At 36.2% G+C, this 15388-nt stretch overlaps 2 protein-coding genes across 2 annotated transcripts in view; one reads left to right on the plus strand and one right to left on the minus strand.

The window, feature by feature from the left end:
• LOC139135146 (uncharacterized) overlaps positions 1 to 4013 on the plus strand; it is a 35217-nt gene extending 31204 nt beyond the window's left edge. The window contains exon 2 of the mRNA XM_070702401.1: positions 1 to 4013. This exon is cut by the window's left edge and continues 1504 nt beyond it. The gene's annotated coding sequence lies outside the window, so the exon portion shown is untranslated.
• Positions 1 to 15388, minus strand: part of LOC139135145 (protein NEDD1-like) — a 53520-nt gene that overhangs the window by 1281 nt on the left and 36851 nt on the right. The window lies entirely within an intron of this gene.

Genomic DNA, 15388 nt, shown 5'->3' on the forward strand with positions numbered 1-15388 from the left:
ATTAACTAGTCAAAAGTTCTAGCAATGTGATGGAGAATTTGATCGACAAAGTATCATTGCGTATTCATGTACAGCTCTGTGGGTATACGAGCAGCTGGTATCAAGTTTTAAGTTTTGGGCAATTAGCTGAGTACGATGCCGGCTGTCTGAATGGTCAGATCTGCGCATAAATTTTTAATTTCAGACATTGCATTACTTGCAGGTTACTGTGTGAGAGGATGTGTTGACTACGTATTGATAAACAGTGGCTTTTTGATACTTAATGAACGGCACATAAGATTAATGACTGTTATATCTTGCTGCCATGAGCAATTTTTTTTTGCTACTTCCTACATAGATAGTTTTGATTTCTGAGGGAATTTGTCAGATTTATCGATAGTGTCTAGGATGATAAAATAGTCTACCAAGGCAGTCATTCATATCAATCTTGTTAGCAATATTATCAAATTAAAATCAGGAATTATGGAGTTACTAGGATTTTGACTGATGAGAGCTTAGACGACCTGGAATGGATGCACTTGAGTGTTGGCAAATATGAAGTATAGGCAACATAGGGTATTACAAAGAAATCTCATCAGCTTAAAATACATCACTGCCAAACTAGCAATTATGAACAATGCTTTGCAGTCTTTTCACTGCTATTTCTCTGTCCAAAAGTCCCATCTACTTCACAGGATAGTGGAAGAGGAAGTCGAAGAAGCGTTAGTTGAGATCTATAATTAGTTTGTGAAATTTGCTTTTTAAAATGAAGGCATGGATATTTGTAAAACTACAAACACGATGGAGATCATTAACACTGCCATAGGATTATGAAAAAATTAAATTTTTATAATGCAGGAGACAAAAGATATTTTCGATATTTTATAACACAGTAGACAAGAAATTTTTCTTCACTGAAACAGTTAAGACTTAATTTATATATGTGGTAAGTTTTAAATATCTATATATTAGTGTCTGCAGCGAATTGCCTTCTGGTGTTCTACTCACTTTGAGCAGAGCTCTGCTCTCAAATAATGGATACAGTACTTTTCATTTATTATAGTAATCATGCTGATAAGAATTTTTATAAAACATATTTATTTCTTTTACCATATGCTTGCATATATTTTGTTCAGCTTGCTCGAACATTTTAAATTGTTTTTTACTTCTTTTACTGTTTGCTTCAAAGTAAATTTATAAGTGTGCAATGATCCATTCACAATGCGACAGTGTAGCTGACCGATGGAAAAGCTAGATTTGTCTTTTGGACGTAAATTATGAGAAATCTTCAGTTATGCGCATGTGTTTATGATTCAGCTGTAATTAATACATGTTAGGATAAACTTATACTGTTATGTAACTTTTATGAAAATTCTTGCGAGAGTATTTGTTCCTGTGTTTTCTTGGTCCAATTTTTACCAGATCATGCGTACAACAATGGTTCAAGCTCATCAATTAGATTACGCAATGAAAAAATCAAATTAGTCACTTTGATTGGCAGATATGATGGAATTAAAGAAACAAAACCTGTGAAAGATGGCGTATATTTTGTAAATGCCAATGAAAACAAAATGTCAGAACAGAAAATTTTAATTGCCTTTTTGAGCCATTGTGAAAGAACTTTTGTGAAGGTACTGTTCTGATGGACTTATTACCTAAGTGGGGAATAATTAACAGATATGTGCAGCAAAACTGTGAATTGTTGTAACACAATCGTGTTTTCAATCACTGTAATGGTTGATTTCCAAGCATAACAATCAGGTACTTAATTACATTATATGCACATCAATGAACTTAACATTCTTGTCATTGTGCTAATTGAGCTGAATTATTGTTTTATCAAGAACTAAAGATAATATTTATTTGGCAGCTCATTTAGAGAGTTTTTGTGGCATGGGAAATATTAATAGTTGAAATGTACCAGTCACAAAACTATCTAAAATGATATATATTTCAGTTTAATTTCAAGAGATCAAAAGAATGTAGCATTGACTTGGAAAAATGTAGAGTTAAAAAAATGTGGTACGCAGTTTTGTATTGCATTAATCAAATGTAGACTGTTTAAATTTCAGAGAAAATTGAAACACTTGATAGTCAAAAGACCGGCATAAAATCGAGGAATAATTTACTTGGAGATGGTCTTTGACTACAATAAATGTCTACAACAAAGCGGCTACATCCGTTTCGTGATCGTTTTTAAGATTTCCCTCCAATGGCAAACGATATCAGGAAATTCACAAAGTATAATGATACCATCAGCTCGCAAATAGGAAGACTTATAACCAAAGTCGTGGCAGTGCAGGAAATTGTGGAGCTATTGATAATAGTGGGCATCTGCGAGAGTTACTGGCATTGGCAAATTTATGATAGCTAGATACAATGGTGTGAAAAAAAAAATTGAAAAAAAAAATTGGCACTCAAAAACTTTTCCTGGATGACATTTATCACAACAACAAATTCCTGAATTGAACTCATGACAAATGATACGGTGCAAATTGACTTCTACGGGCGAACGTCACTATAATCTGTCTATACTGGAGTAAATAATTGAAAAACCATCAATCTCTCCAAGTCTGGAGTGCATATCAACCCTTGAGGGGGGGCTTTAGGGAGGGCTTTAATCTTTCAAACAATTCATGTAGGAAAAGAGTATTTCAGCCAAACTAATGCAACCGCAATTATCTTGTGTTTTGCTGTGATTAATTGGGCTGTATCATCATTGGGATTTATTTAGTCACTTTACACGCATGGCTTGATTGACTCAAGGCCGGCTCAACTGCCATCATTTTGCAAAGGATCTGAAGAGCATAACTGCGCAAGAACAAGTGACCATGTTAAAATTGAGTGCATCCTGTAATAATGAAAAGGCCACACATTCATTTTATGTGGCAGAATCTATTCCAGAGTTCCCATTTTGATTTTTTGGTAATTTGTATTTCCAGACAAAAAAATCATCACAACTGTAACATTGAAGTTTTCCAAATGTGTATTTTGTGGGTTTCTGAACAAGCAATTTAAGCTGTACAGTGAGTGTACGGTGATACACTTTAATTCATATTTAAAAATGAATCTCTCATGAGCGATGGATGGTGTGAAATCCCGTTTGTACAGGCTTCGGTCACTACGGTGAGGTGAGAGGAAAGATGGGATGGAGTCTTAATGTGTCCAGATTATCAGTGAACAAGAATTCCAATGTATTGATAACTTGTTTCATATACAATTTTCCATTGATTATATTTCCAATAACACCACAGAGCCAAAGTATCAACAGCCATATGGATCTATTGGAGGGCTGTGTTATCATTGAATAATGCATGAATCATTCACATGAGTATACCCACTCATAATCTGACTGTGTTCCTTGAAATGCATTCCAAACCCTGTTGATCATATGGATACTTGATACGGGAAGGTGAAATGCCACATGTTAGGATTGCAAAAATTACAACACATTGTGTGTATCACCACCAGGGATGAGTGCCAGGCCTTGTGTACATTGGCTGTGAATAAACTTACCAGGCAGACGCATTGACTTTGAATTTAAAGATGCCCGGCAGACACGAGTCTCACATTGACCATACTGGTATATATGGCTAAAAAGCCTATCGTTTGATCATGCTCAAAAGGTGGTTAATCATGATAATGCCAAACCACATAAGAGGTTACAACGTCTTACAATTAGCATCTTTAACCTCACAACATATTATTTTAGGCATATAGTGTTACAGTCCATGTTTCATGCATTTTACTTCATAGCTAAGCTTCAAAGAGGAGCAACAGTAATCAAAATAATACAAATCATACAAATTGATATTACATATTTTTAAATTAATGCATGGTAGAAAACTTCAAACATAGTACATACACAGAGGTTTCACATGATCTGGTCAGAAGATATTTTATAAAGTGTGAAAAACCAAAGGTGCAATACAATGCTTTTGTAATGTTTTTATATGTCCTGTCAATTTTTTTTTGGTTCTGTCTGCAGCTGTGTTCATTAGAATTTCAGTTGAATAAATTTAGTTGAATAAGAAGTCTTTCACAATGTATTAATTTTATAAACAAGTTTCACTTCGCACTTCATATGTCCTATTAATACAATTGGCATGTGATATGGATTAGCGCCTGCACACAAACCATTTGAAACAGCTATATGTCATGTGAAATTTGGATCACTTTGATGCAATGGGAATTTTTGATGAAGTTGACAGGATGTCATAATCTTTTGTAAGATGGACTTGGAAAGGCAACAGCTGGTTGTGTTTGGCTAGTTGCCAGCGATGCAGCTACAGTATATTGTGAGGAGACAGTCCATAACTTTTATGCAGTGGCACAAACGATAAACTGCATGATTGTTCTGAAAACTTAAATATCTATTTGTCTGTGTGCGCGCGCGTGTGTGTGTGTGTGTGTGTGTGTGTGTGTGTGTGTGTGTGTGCTCTCTGCTTTTGGCATTGTCATCCAATATTGTAATTTCCCATGAGGATACGTATATATATACTTTGGTGTAATATATATATATATATATATATATATATATATATATATAATTTTTTTTTTTTTTCCCATCAATGCATGCATGATTACAAGTAGGAGATGCTATTACCCAAGTCTGTATCAATGATATAACTGATAAGGCATTATCCATCATGAGCTGTCTTCCATTTCAAACTGTTTACATGTCCAATCTCTATAGTTATAATTATCAATAGTGGTCAGCTTTCTTTTTTCCATCCTTAGTTTTTGAAGGATTGATACCGTGTGTGTGTTATCAGTAACTCTGTAACAGTTGGTAGGGTGGTTAGACTGCCCATGAGTAGTAGATGAGGAGTAAGTTTCATTTCATTGACTTCCATGCAGAAATGTGAGAAAAAAGTGGTAGCTGTTGTAGTATTTGACTTATTTCCTAGGATTAATTGGTCAGATTGGTCAGAAACGCCAAGTCAAATAAAGTATTTGAAAATAATGGTGTCTCCATGCTTGATTTCAAGGTGACCTCGACTGACCATGTTTCTCACGCAAAACCACTGCCACTAAACTGCTTACTCAGCAGTTTTCATGCTCTTTTTATGAAGATAGGCCAAAGTAATTCAAGAAAATTCTTTGGCGGCATCCCAACGCATGTAGGTCTTCATGAAAAGAACAGAGTATATTTGTGTATTTCATCTTTAAAACACAGAGTATAGGACTTTACCCTATAGCTTATCTGTCAACAAATTGATCTTTGTTTATACAAATTTTGTAAATAAAACTGAAAACGCCTTCATGCTTGCAGAATGTCACATTATAGTATAAATAAGGTAGGTTAAAATGAAGTTTCTGCCTATGTTCTTGAATGGGCACTCATATTAAAGGGAAACAATCAACATAAAAAGAGTGAGAGTGAAATTTTTTACATGTGGTTCTTTCCAACTGCTTACCTGCTCACTTTGCAAAATTACGGGACGCAGAACAAAGAATTTAATTACACTGGCCCCATTAACATTTATATCTTCATTTCCTGGCCAGTTATCCAGTTTTGCTTTCAATTATTTGACGGTCCCATGTAGAGGGGTTTTTAAAACTAATTTCGATAGGAAATGAGACAGCATTTCAATCAGTCAGCTCCTTTTGTCTTTGTAAACATTTATCACCAGTTGACGTAAGCCACATAATATCAGAGGGTAAGATGTATTCCAACGGCTGAGCTGTATCTATAATTGCAGTTCAGGAACGCAATTTTTCATGTCTGTACGCACTGATTTAACCTACAACATATGCAATTGTAGAGAATAGGCAAAATTTTAATGTGCCGGCCAGTCCTCCACCGTTAATACTGTGCCATCTTTGTTGTTTAGTCATTAAGAAATGAACATGTATGACTTTATATAACTCAAAGCTGTCATGATTGCAATAAACATTATGATTTATCTTGTGACTGTATTGCAATATCAGTATTTAATACACTTATGCTGCATAATACATCAATTGCTGGCACTTGACTCTGAAGTGGCAATGTGACCGCTTTACGCAATGATTTGGTCCTTCACATGCTTTACACAGTCACTCACATAGCTGACCTGTAAGCTACCAGTTCACGCAGTCCCGTAGTAATTACGGTCGCCACAGTGAGGTACATTGTATGTTTGTTTCTGCTACATGGCCTATGATTTAATGCGCCGTAAGCCGGTGAAACCAGCCATGAAATGCGCTCATCCTGAAATGTGGCCACTGGGACAGAAGGAAGTGATTGAGGTTAAACCACCCAACCAATGCAATCTCCTTCCTTGGTAATCCAGGGGACAGGTACTCAGGTTTAAGGGGTGCCATAATTCCAGCGATCTGGAATGCCGCCAAAGGCTATCTATACACAGGGCAGATGAAGCAATATTTTTTTCCGCACCTGACCTGTATATATTAGCTCTAACCACAGCATCTTGTTTCTCATAATATTCCTCTGCCAATTCACTTATTTCATAATTTTAGTCATCAAAGATTTTATTCTGTGAAATCAAAACATTTTATATATCTACCCTTCCTGTTATCCAGCTCTGCTTGTAAGTAATGTATTACAGTTCCATAATATGTTTATCTCCTAAATTAATTTCCATATTATTTGTTGTCATAAAATGTTTGTTCTCACAGTATATCAAAGCATGTTTACTCCATCTGCAATTACCTAGTCCTTTTATTTCATTTAAACATTGAGCTCAAAAAACTCTGAAAGTAGAGCAGTGCATTAAATTGACAAGTGGCAGTGACAATTACTCACACTGACTGTAAGCAAGGACTTCAACAACTCTGTAGGCATTCTGTATGGGTATAGGTGCACACTCTTCCCAATCAACATGACTGTGTAAGAGACCTGTCTAAACTGAACCCAGTCTAAACTGAACCCTGTCTAAACTGGAAACCTGTCTAAACTGAACCCATTTCCAAGTCCCATTCCAATAGAACTCTATATTAAAAGGACCTCTATAAACCAGACACCTCTCCAAACCTAACAATTTGCTTAGTCCCTGCACGGTTCAGTTTAGACAGGTTTATGTATGTATGTTTATATGTATGCTTGTATGTGTGTGTGTGTATAATAAATATATATATATATATATATATATATATATATATATATATATATATATATATATATATATATATATATATATATATATATATATATATATATATATATATATATATATATGTTCTGGGCTACAGTCTGAAATTCATCAGCTTTCTGTTGCCCTGTTGCTACTAGAGAAAGTTACAAGTAGGCTAGATGTTTTTTTGAACAGTGATTATTCTTCAGTGTTGTTGAGAAAGGAACAAAGTTAATGATGTATGCAGATGAGGTTTTATGAACTTGTCCTTGATGAGAATGACTTTGCAACATCAAATATGCAAATATGTTACCAGTAGCAGAGAAAAATAGTCATAATTGTGTCTTGTATGACATCATCAACAGCTTGTGTTACATTTTCAGGTAGGGATTAATGACCTTCCACAAACTGATATTGCTTTACAGAGGGATGACAAATCACAGAATGGTTGTTAATGCATGCAGCAGGATGACATCATCGTAAACGATATGTCCAAAAAAAAGGGAGTGATGTCATCCATCATTGTGTTGGCAGGTGACGTATGACATCACTGCGGCAGAATTGAAATGAGACACACATCAAAGAATCTATGGATCATCGAGCGATTGGTGGCAGACAGACATGGGTTAACAGCCTTTCTGTTAGGGGTTACTTGGGCAAGTCATGCGCATCAAACGGTGTGACCCCAGGTCGACGAGGATGTTTACCCTTATAGTCTGCTACCAAAGGCAATACATGACCATTTCTCATTGCCTAACCAGAAATAGTAACGTAAAAGATACCTTTCCCCTCCCGGTAATACAATGCCGTAGTGCAACACTGTGCACTTTGCTATTTTCCATGGGAAAAATGCTCAATGATATATACTCATTTGAAATGGATCAAGTCCAGACCTATAAGAACTTATACAAGGCAAGTAACTTTGGTGGAAATTTTACCACATGCTTTGAAATACAACACAAAATGGTTAACAAACTTCCCAGTTTAAGATATACAAAGGTAAATTATGAATACGAAACAGTGCAAGTCTGAAAGGTGTTTCACTCAGCTTGTCTTTACACATGATGAATTAAAAGTATTATACATAATTTCCATTTTCTGCAAATGCATCTCTCCATATTCACTCTTGGAAAATTTGAAACCAGCAAGATGATTGTATCATTGATCAATATGCATGTCAAATAAATGTAAACAGGGGACTGGGATAATTTGAATTATTGTAATTACGAAAATTTCACATTTTCAGATACCTGACTGCCATCACTTCTGAAATTTTTAAAACTTTCTTACTTTCTTACTGCACTGAATCATGGATATATAAGTTTGGGACTGTTTACAAGATTAGAAATTTGTCTTGATTTCCCTATGACGATGGGTTGACCTTGCCTACTGTAGCATGCATAAACTCAAGTTGATTCTGGTAATGGGTATCTAAAAATGGGAAAAAATTCAGAGCTGAAATTTTTTTTTCCATCCATGCTCATTTTCACCAAAAAATATTCACATGAACTTTGGCCCAAGTAAAAGTGCATATTTTGAAAAACAATCATGTAAATACTGCATATAAAATGATTCATCAACATTTGAAATGCAAAAATAATTGCAATTCAGCATCCTAACTGCCCCCTCCCAAGATCAAATTGTTAGTCCCTTAAAAGACAATGTCAGCCATCACTTGACAATCAGACGAGAAAATGACGAAACTAATTTCGCTAAAGGTCACAGGTTGATTGCTCATATAAGCCGATCGTTCAACCTTTTCACACTATTCCTTCTTTGTTAAAGCACTTCTGATGCCCTTTTCCAATGGTGTACCACTTTCAGTTCCATTCCCCAGAACGAGTTCAAACCATATACCGTGAACACAGTTGGGCGACAGTTGAGTGTCAAAGGTGAGCTTGTCAAAGGTCAAATTTATTGTTTCAGTCCAATGAAACCAAAAGTTAATATTTAGAGAGCACACACTTTTCAACAGCAACATTGTCAGAATTTACATGTAACAGAGGAAGTTGGCAATGCTGAAATTTTTTAGCAGTCAAAATACTATTGCTGAATAAAAACATTAGGTAGAATGCACCACAGAGACTGATATTCAGACTCTCAAATTTTTTACAATATTCTTTTGACCTACCACTTGTGAGGGCTCATTTTGAAGCTAATGGAGTAAACAAAATTTTCACTGGCCTAGTTCTGCGTAAATAGAGAATTTTCACATAGAGATACCACAGAAATGGCAGCCATTTTAAATTTCCATAAATATCATTTAATATTATGGTAATATGCTTGTCTAGTACCAAAATTTGCATGGGACCCCTGATTTTTATTCTTGATTTTGCATGGTTAACTTTGGAAGTATACCTGAGGAAAATGTAAGCAAAACTTTACATTTTTTTATTTTGAGGCGCAAACTACCTGAATAAGAGTGTAAAAATGTAATAAGTGTTACACAACTATATGGCAACATTGGCTAGGTAAGAATAGCACATGTTTGTACACATGACAATTATTTTAACAAAAATAAATTGGCTTTTGTACAATAAATTCAACATCTTCGAACCTTTGGAATTTCTTGAGTAGTTAGATAACTGTGTTGAACTGCTGCAAATACTCAAGCGAAGGTTGAAGAATTATTAATCAATTTTTCGATGACTTAATAGCAGAAGTAAAGTGACATGATAAATATTTACAAAGCGATTGAGCTGGGCAAGGTATGAAAACTGGGTCATCGTGGATTTTCAGCTGATATTCTACATGCAGGCACACAATAATCTTTAAATAGGATTGCGCATCAGGGGGAAGACAACAGCTGGGAAGTGGTTGGACTGTCATCCATTAATCAAACATAGCGCCTACATCACAATTCTATTGATAAAGCACGCTGGCTATGTTGGCAGGGGGACGTGGGGAAACGCCGTATAGTTATACGTCGATCTTTATTGATCAACCAAGTCAATTGTAATTTCAACAGTGTATATTCACTGTGTCAGATTACTTTTTTGTTTCAAGAGGAAAAGATAGTGGGAATGTATTCATTGGATCAGGGAACAGAAATATACATGGTCTGTTCATTTCTATTGACTAATAGTTAGAATAAACATGGCAAAGTATGTGGTACATGCACAGTGTCTTTGGCTGGTGGGTTGCATCTATTTCACAAGCAAATGCATACATATTGTACCCGGCTATTTGAATTCACACAGCCAGAGGGCATGGAGCAGTGTTTACGCACTCATTTCTTAATGCAGTGCAGTAATGCTTTTGATACACAGCTCATTCTCACATGTAACGATTGAGGGTGGCCTTGACAACCCGACACAACGCTGTCTTGTAAGATATTGTATGCCAGGATAAACTTTGATGACCATAGGTTGAAGGTTTTATTATCACTTTGAAGGACAGAATGTTGGGGGTGGGGGGGGAGGGGGGGTGGAAGGCTAGTTTCATACAGTCATTTTAATCCTTAAATCTCAATGTTTCAGGATGTTCGACTTTTATTCAGAGAAACTAGTCAAATTTTGGGAATTACAGTAACTTTTTTAATCTCTGGTTTTCCACAAAGAGAATACACTTAACCTTCAGCTTGGTCAGGTCAATGCAACATGCTTTGGTTAGTTTTAACAAAGTGCAATATGTAAATATCAAGTCATGTTATTGGAGAAGAAACACATATGAAACCTCCTTTGCTGGTTTTTATTCACACACAATGACATGGTTACCACTAGGCGTCTGGTAACAGCTGTAACAACAGTTTGATGATTCACTATCACTATGACAACTAGTAATATCCAAATGTATATTAATTTGAAATATCAGGGGCTGTAGACGATTTATGAATGACAAATGAAACTCTTTGCAGTTCTGGGGGAGGGGGTTAGTTCTACCGGTACTTTGATTTTCGTGTGCACATTTTCCCAATATTTGCTTTGTGCAATTGAAACTGTGTATATACATGTATGTATGCTGCTCAGATATGCTGATCAGACTCTTCTTGTTTTGCAATGTTTGTTGCCAAGAGCCAGTGTGCAATTTTAATTCTCAGCATTACTTCAACTGTTAATTTTGTTTTGATGGAGGAAGGCCGTACATATTATCATAATTTGTCATTGGATTTTTGCACTTCCATCTACATTTGTTTATGGGAGAGGAAACGGAAAAGGGGGGGGGGGGGGTTGGTGGAAGGGGATTTGAGCTCAAACACAGTAAGTTTGATTTATCATGTGCATGTTTGTAACGATTTCATTGTGAGAAAATTTGGCAGAGATGGTTGGCTGCTTAACCTCTTTGGCTTCTCACTGTTGCCATTATACTTGAGTGTGAACCTACTACATTAAAGAGCATGATAATTGGATTTTTACATAGCTTTTAAAATGGGAGGAATGAGGGGGGAAAGGGGTTGAGTTTCAACAAATTATGAGATGCTCCTAAATGTTATCACAGTGGACTGTTCATGAGTGATAGATGATTTTATAATTTAGTCTTGTTACTTATCGCACTGTTGCTAAGCAATGTCCTTTTAGTTATTTTCAGCTATGGTAGTTGCTATGGTTATCAATGTCAGAAAAGGTCATCATTTTTATACAATGTTGTCTTTTTTCAAAAACAAAATTGATGACGAAAATCAGTGTGTGAAACTGCTTGAATTCCGTAGATAACAAACAGCAAATTGATGTATAATTGGCTGTGTGATGATTTGTGTGAGAGATTGCAAAGGGATTACGACATGCATATTACATCGCGTCATGGTTACCTTGAAAATCTATACTTAGAAATAGCTGTGAAAGATGATGAGATGCGTGATGACATGGTTTACCCGTAAGGGCAGGACTCATAGCCTCCTTCAATGCCTTGAAACATGATCCTCAACGCAGTTCAAAAGTAAAATCAGAGAATTTTAAATTCATGTGATTCAGGCTCCTTTGGGCGTTTTAATTTCCCCACGCAAAGTGGCGAGGATCAAGCTGCAGGAGGTTGTCTGCTCTTCTTGGAAAGTCATGTTTTATCTAATAAGGAAATTCAAATCATTCTAGTTTTGGGAGACATTGCGTCAGCGGCATATGCAATTCACTGAATGGATGAACGGAATAAAAAAAATCTCAAAAAAAAACTCCCTGGATAACAACTTGCCATTCTCACTGAACATTCAGATATGTGTATTCTGAAAGCAAATCTGTGTTTTATCTAGGAAAAGGGCTTTCATGTGCAAACATTGCCGTATACCAGTATTAAAAGCTAATTTAATACGGGAAAGTTGGACATGAAATCAAATACCAGGTTGGGATTAATAAAATGTAAAGGATCGTTTTTATACCAGCGACAAGGCTGTCACATATTCTAGGTTATGAAGCCACTGACGTAATATAGGTGTTCTGTTTTATATCGGATTCCAGGTAAGATAAAAATCAATATGATTCTCTCTCATGTGCTATTTTTTTGTGAACTATAGGTTTCAAGAAGCAGTGGGCGTATTAATGGAGTTAAGAGACGCCAGCTTTGTCGGTAAAATAATGTCCATTAAAATGGGAGGGCACTGGAGACACGCCAAATGACTAAAAACTATGAAGTGCCTTCTTAGCTCGCTAATTTCTGGCTTCTCTCCCACATCAATTCATCCAGGGATGTCAAAAATTTCACTTGCTTGGTTGCTTTTTTCTCCCATTCTTTGACACACACATTGTCTCGAAATATGTACATCTCGTACCCTGTGCATTGACTGAATGAGGCCTGAAATGCCATTTGTTACAGCAGAGCAAGAAGTGTGTTTGTGAATGGAATCAACCGATGATTTCTTGTGTAAAACTCTAAAATAAAAATGATTGTCGAGATACTGTAACACAGAATGAAGACAGGCAATAATTTTACAATCTTTGTGACTTTATCACAGGCATCACTGCTTCTCTGTTTTTCAACCCAACCCTCTAGCCTCATTTCCCTGTATCAAACCAATTTCATTAACTTGAAAGTAATGGGGGTTGTACCACAGTCTGGGGTTGTACCACAGAATGGTATAGTGCCATCACAAAAAATGTTCATAATAAGATTGACAAAAGTTCTAAATGTTTGAAATTAAGGAGCCATGGATAATTAAAGCATGTGCACGGTAAATGCAACTTATTGCGTTTAGTCTCCCCCTTCCCTCTCCTAGACGAAAGTTTGGAATTGCGGAAATCCAACAAAACCTCATTCTGTATCAGCATACACACAATCGGTAATTACATTGCTGTGCAATCACACATACGCTCCCATCACCCTCAGCATACCCCTTTAAAATCAATCTTTTTTCATCGCCAACTCGACAATGACGCAACCAACAGAATGAAATGAATTGAAAGAGTGTATCCAAAATGATTGGTACGTTATTCACGCACTGAACCATATGTATGGCGAGAGAATGGTATAGTGCCAGTGCTGTACTGGCCTGGTACACGCCAAACAACATAGCGATATTTTGCGATACACAAAAAACGTGTAGCGAGATGTTGCGATATAAAAACAAATAGTGTGAAATACAGCCAAACTCCCTCCCCTTAACGCAGAAGTTGTGTCTGCCATGCATGTTTTAATTATCCTCAGCCCCTAAGCAAGGACATCATTTCTCATCTGTAATGACCAGGTACAGCAGTTAATAATGTGCTAACAACTGACAATAATGTACCAACTCCTGGCCCGTAATTGGCAAAAGGAACTTTACGAAACATTGTGTATGAAGTGAAGCTGAGTAAATTATGGAGTGCAAAGTTTGCTTGAGTCCACTATGGGTTGGGAGGCGGTACATTATTGCTATTATTTTATAGTTTGGGCAATGCTAGGGAATTTGTAGATGTAGAAAACATCTGGGGCCACAATACCGAATGATCGGATGGATACATTATCAGTAACTGGGGCGATGACGTCACAAAATTCACTGGTATCGATAAAGCTGTATTTAATAGTCACTATTAAATATCCATTTATATGAAGGAATGCTAAGTAGATTTCTTGTTAAAAATGAATGCAAACACCAGCAGTGACCCAAATTTTTGGGTCAGCCCGTTCACCTTTATTCCTATAACTTTTCACACCCTATCGCTTTTGGTTTCCACATCAATGTCTTTCCCCCAAAAATACTACCTGAAGAGGCAGACCACCGTACCTTGTTCTAGTACCATTGTATTTTTGACAGCTTGACCTTTGTACGGACTGGTGGAGTGAAGCCAAGAGCTTGAGGCTTATCATGTGACAGTGTTTGATCAATTGTCTTGGAGTATATTGGAAGTCTCTTTGAATGACAGCATTTTGAAATTCTATTACTTTAGTGATGTAAAGGAAGCAGTAGCAAACTTGAACAGTGATAAAAAGACAATCTTATTGACAGCTGATGAGTTGTAATACATTCTCAAGTATTGAGGGAATACACTATGCTGTCATCGGCCATGTCTTTATCTGTATCAGCACAGATATGATGTATTGTATGCTGGTGAGTGTAAAACAAATTCATTATAGTAAGGGGCCGTCGATAATAAAAGCTGACACACAAGAAACATAATTCCTTCATTTAAACTTGAAACCCCCTCCCTCCCCCCTCAAAACGAAAGTTCTTATGCGAAATCAACTTCATATTATGATGCCGTTTCTGACAAACCCACAGACACCTCTAGCTCTGCGATCCGCACGCCCATGAAAAAACACCGGAAGTTCACATTAATTACTAAACCTCCACTTTACGCGTTTCACTTTTTAAGACACAGAACATTTTAATGTATTTCACATGTAGGAAAATGTTTCATGTATATGTTTCACGTTGAAAAAACTTACAAGTTTTTATTTCACATTTATGTCTTTTTGTTGTCTTTTTTGTCTCCGTATTTTGTTGTCATTCTGTTCTCCAAGATAGTATCGCAAGATAGTATTGTGTTCTCGCTACAGTCGCACTTCAAAAACAACAGACGAAAATCCTAATGGGATTTTGACGCACACAAAACGAAATGAGCTTTTACCTCCTCCCCCCCTAAAGAATTACATTTGTCGTGCGTTAGCTTTTATTATCGATGGCCCCTTAACACCAAAACAGTTTAACCTCACGACCATTTGTACACCAAAACTTTCACTGACTTTCAGTATGGTTGAGTTAAAATACCAATGTACCTGGCAGTACTTGGAGAAAATATGTCAAAGCTAAAAATTATCCCTTTCAGTGCTGCAGTTTTTCCAACCAAAATTTTTGTGCAACAGTTTGCTAATTTTTATGAATTAATTTTTGTGCAACAGTTTACCAATTTTTATGAATATATCTGTAATTTTTGAAAACAATTTTGGACCAAATGGCAATAACTACTCATTGGCTACAGATTTTT

Source organism: Ptychodera flava, chromosome 6 (genome assembly GCF_041260155.1).
Source record: "Ptychodera flava strain L36383 chromosome 6, AS_Pfla_20210202, whole genome shotgun sequence".
NCBI classification, from domain to species: Eukaryota; Metazoa; Hemichordata; class Enteropneusta; family Ptychoderidae; genus Ptychodera; species Ptychodera flava.